Below are 5164 nucleotides of genomic sequence, written 5' to 3' on the forward strand. Positions count from 1 at the left end.
TTGGTTTCACTTACAAATCTCCTTTCTGTATTTGGCACAAAATTTTTTACTCAGTTTCTTGAATGTGTATCAAGTCATTCCAAATATAAACAATTAAATTTGAGGTTCATTCTTCTTCCATTCAGGAGAAAAAAAAACCCAAACATCCTCTGTAGGCTGCTGCCGGGTATTCTGGGAAAAGCATTCTCTTGGATGTTGAACCCTGAAGGACGTAAGTTACCTTAAGCTACGGGGTGTTCCTGGGGTCTGATCACTTGTGTCACAAGGTTGGTGGTCGGGTCAGCCTGTCCTGTGTCACAGGGAGACTTAAAGTTAAGCTTCTCTGTGCAGTCTCTGAGAATTTCTGGGTGTTGCCTTTGCTTCTGGGTTTCTCTTGTGGTGCCTCCTGGGCAGGAGGGAGCGGTGGTGTTTGCTGAGAGGCTCCAGAAGAACGGCGTGAGGAGGGAGGGCAGGCTGAGGGAGAGCTGGCCGGAGGCAGCACTTCCATCCAGTCCCTCCTTGCTGCCACCAAGCCCAACATTTGAAAAGGAGGTCCCCAGATCGGAAGCCGCTTGGGAGCCAGCTGGCTCGTGAGGCATCTGCTGGTCCGAAGCATACAATCACATTTTGACTCGAGATGGAAAAGTCATTTAAATCCATGCCACTACGGGCTCGTGGTGCCTTTTCCATTTTCAGAAGTGAAAGCTTTTCATCCCAGCGACAGCAAATTACACGCAGACTGAAGTAAAGGGGGTTCTGGTGGTTTGTGTGCACACGTGCATTTGTTACGTTAAACTGCAAAACTGCATAAAGTGTGTGGTAAAAGACACACACAAAAATGAACTTGATGCAAGCTCTGAATGTTTTAAAACTTCACCCAACCCACTGATTTGACAATTTTTAATTTAAGACAGCACTAATTCCATTGACCAGGAATGGAAGGCAGACAGCTTTTGGGGCAGGAGGAGGTTGTCGCTTTGCACACTGAAGCGAGCATATGGCAAGCTGATGAATATGTATTTGGAGAGTTGGACTAACCTGCTGATAACTCATATGTAAATTTCCACTGTTTGCTTCACTTTAAATATTTTTAAAATCTGACCATTTTAAGTTTCCCTGCCAGTTTTGTAGGTTTACAGCTGATTAGTTTTCCTCTTAGGTGAATTAGCCATATTTAAGACAGCAAACTTCCAAATTAGCTGTGATGCACTGTCACATTTTTACAGCTGGAAAAAGACAGGAGCAGAACTGGCCATCTGGTGGAGTTACAGTAAGACAATACCCATTCCCAGTCATGGAACACAGGCCCACGCAAGTAGAATATGAAATATGCAGGTGGTGTAAAGCAGATTTAATTTTATTTCAAAACCAACTTGCAGCAGACTTTTGAGACTCCCGGGCTCAGACACCTGGATTGTTCATGCTGGGGTAAAGGAGGAGTGAAACGCTCGGGTACCTGCCTGCCTGGCTGCATCCTCTGCTCATCTTCAGAGATGCCCCGTGGGGACCAGTGGCTGCAGAGCGGTAAGACCATTCCCTGGTGCTTTGTGTAGTTTGAATACAAAAATGCATGTGGGATTTTGGGTCTGGTTTGGGGTTTTCTGAGGTTTTTTTAGGGGTCAGGTGTTTGATCCTGTCTGCAGGGGCAGCAGTGTGCTGCTTGCAATTGTATGAACACAGGACAGTGGACAAAAGTATTTAGGTTTTTTTTAATCTACGCAAAGGGTAAACCCTAATTTTAATCAAGTTGCAGTTGAACCATTACCAAAAAAAAAATCTGTTCTCTGTAGTAAATGTGATGTGAACCAAGACGAGTGTCCAGCAGAATTAATTTCATTGTATTTTAAGATGGAAGAGACAAAGTGATTCAAACATCAAGATACTGTAATGAAGTGGTAAGATGATGGTGTTTGAGTATGGACATTTGTTCTAGGGGAGAAACATGAAAGAAAGAACCAGGTGCTTACTGTTACTGGACTGATCCTTAACTAGATGGAACACATATTTCAACTGTATTTGGCCATTTTTGGACCATCAGAGTAAACAGAGGACACAGGAGTTACTTGAGGAGGAGTGTGGCTGTACTAATACACGAGGCAGAATGGGTTCCTGGCTTATGGCCTGGGGATGTCCCAGACTGCAACGGGAGGTGGTTCCACCACTCTTTGGAAACCCTGTGCATTACATACTGCTGCTCATCTTTCCTTTTTTTAATTTTTACTTTATGAAGAGTAAAAGAGTACTCTTTTCCATTTTACTCTATGAAGACAAACTTTTTAAGTAAGTATATGACACCCTTTTCCTCCTTCCTTTTAGATTTCACATGTGTAGGGGGCTTCTCCCAGGAGTCTGAAGAGAGCTTTAACACACTGAAAGAACGTAGCCTGAAAAACGTGGGTGCCTTGGGTGCTTGCTGAATTCTCCCCAGGGCTAGGAAGAGGCAAAGACAGGCCCCTTTGCCGCAGAAGCTGTGAAGCTGTGACAGTGGCCTTGCTGTGCCGTGCCAGAGGGCTGGGTGACAGAGCAGTCTTCCAGCTGCAAGACCTCGTTCCATCAGTGTCAATCAGTAGTGCCACGGGGGGGCCAGCAGCATTGCCACATTCAGACTTAGGGACTAACTCCACGGGGTCAGCCAGCCTCTGCAGTCCAGGTAACCTTTCTATTTTCATCCACTAACTTGGAAACACTGGGCACACACCCAGATTAATTCCACCAATTGTCTCCGCCTACGCAGAATAATAATGGCTAAGAATGCCGCAGAATTGATTTCAAAATGAGAAAACATCTAAAGAAACACCTAGGGACTGTTAATTAGAGTTGCAATCCCTGGTTTAGATGGAGATGGTGAGCTGAAGCACTGCATGTCTGCACGGATGCAGAAGTGCTTTTTAAAAAATATTCAACATGTAGCAAAAAAGCTTGCAGTTCACTGCTGAAAGACAGCTTAAGGCTCTGCCCATACTATTGATGGTTACTTACACTGATAGGGCTGCTTCCTGTTAGAACCTACACAGGAAGGAGAGGATGCAGCTGAGACCAAAACAAAACTGAAAGCAATTACCAATTAGTATGGGTTTGTTACTTCCTAGTACTAATCCTGTCATTTAAACTTTGATACAGTTAAAGTACAGGACACTGCACAAGACATGAAAAGAAGTGAAAGGTGTGAAATGAAGAATTCAGAGCTAGATAAGATCACATGGAGGCCATGTGTGGATTGCAGAGGAAGCTGATGCCAGAGCCAAGGAGGAAGCCCAGCTCTAAGTGCGTGCTGTGGTAAACAGGGAGCTGCAACAACCCAGCTCTTCCTTACACACACAGAGGAGTGTAGGTAAAAAGAAATACATGGCTGACAGTATAATTCAGTACCTGCAGTTTCAGGCTTGACAGTAGAACTTGGTTGTCAGGGCAGAAGCGAGTTGTTGGTCCTTCATATACAGAATGTATAGAACTTGGTGGAGTAATACCTGCAGGTTAAACTGGGCTTTGTTCCACGAGAGGCATGAACTCCTCCTCAGCAGTGCCAGCCAATGTGCTGGGGATCCCCCTCCCCTGCCGAGCGAACTTTCTGCTAAGTCAGAAAAGGAGAAAGCCAGTGCTGGTGCTGTTGTCCATGTCCCCACGTGTGAGCCCTCCCTGCAGGCCCGTATCACTGACAGCACTTGCCTCCAAGGGAATGCTCACTCCAGCACAAATCCTCTTTGGAAGTGCTTTTGACAAAAATTACACCCAGGCTTGCTTCCCGGAGACTGAAAACATAGCAGATCTTCATAACGGGTAACAGAACAGTTGCCATCCATAAAAAACCACTTCACTGTGTAACTTAAGTTTCCTCTTTTTTAAATATAGACATGGAAGCAACTCATTTGCCACTAACTGATTTGGATTATTTTTGCTTTCCAAAATGCTTGAATCAAGGAGCCAAAACCAAACACATGTGTAGGAAAGTTTATTTAAAATGAAGTGGTTAGTTTGAGAGCTGAGTATCGCTGGAGTTTGCCTAATGAGGCAAAATGTTACACAGCTTTTTGGTTTTTCATTCCCTAGTCCTCCAGGCAATGGAGAAGCAACATTCTTATTGATTATTCCAGTAATAGGCACAGAATAAAGGGCAAGGACTAACCTGTGACATTAACTTAAGGACTTCATATATATGCGTCTCGAAGTCTGATTTGAACTTCCTACTTGAAGAGCTTCAGAGCAGCACTGGTTTTGTGGTGAAACAGTACTAAAAAAAACAAGTCAAATTTGGCATCTTCTGATGGAAAAGTAACAAATCCTACTCCTTACTCAAACAAATATTTATTTCTTTTTTAAATCAGGGCATTAAAGTTACCATGTGAGTTAAGTTTTCTAAGTGCAGCCTTTCCTTACTTGTAAAGAAATTCTTTTTTTCAAAATGCTTCAAAAGATACTCCAAAATAGTAATATAAAGTTTTACAGACTATCTCTAGTGAAGCCATTTATGCGTCTGAGAGTTCTACAATTAAGCAGTTCCAAGCACCAGTAAACAAAAGCTCCTTTGTATGTCCCTTTTTAAACAGGGACTTGCTTACACTTTGTTTCTGCGAGAAGTGATCTGCAGCTTACGTACCTTGTTGACTTACCTCTACCCCTAATTCTGGACGCGTGGTCACTCGCTCACTCCTTTAGCATGGAAGCTTATCCAGTTGTCTTTGCTCTGCCAGAGGAGAGCAGGGGAGGACACTCCTCTCAGTCACCAGGCCTTAACGTGCCTTCTCCCATTCTCGGGGAAGGTCTCCATCAGATGACTTTTCCTCTAGTCAAAAGGGCCAGTCTGGGCCACACACAGGCACGGGGCATCCATCTCTTCTGACAACATAGACTTAAAAATGAGGCACAGTGTAGGCAAAAGTACTATCAGCCTCTCACGAGACTCAAGATCTTAATGAAAAAGACAAATCAGATTGGTCCAAGAAGTTCTTCTCTTCTGCATTTGCCACCCTTCTCTTCTAGTAAAGAGCATCAAGAGCAACTCTGCATCCCCTCAGCTTCAGATGACAAACAGATGAATTTTAACGTATAGCCCATTTGTGACCAGTTAATAAAATTTAAACTATTCACCTTGAAGTTTTTAACTAGACACAAGCTTTAAATTCCAAAAGGCTGTCTGTAAATCGGTAACAATAGCTCAAGTCCAGACAAAGGAACTGACCTTTGCAAC

This window comes from Calidris pugnax, unplaced genomic scaffold (genome assembly GCF_001431845.1).
Source record: "Calidris pugnax isolate Ruff unplaced genomic scaffold, ASM143184v1 scaffold11, whole genome shotgun sequence".
Taxonomy (NCBI): domain Eukaryota; kingdom Metazoa; phylum Chordata; class Aves; order Charadriiformes; family Scolopacidae; genus Calidris; species Calidris pugnax.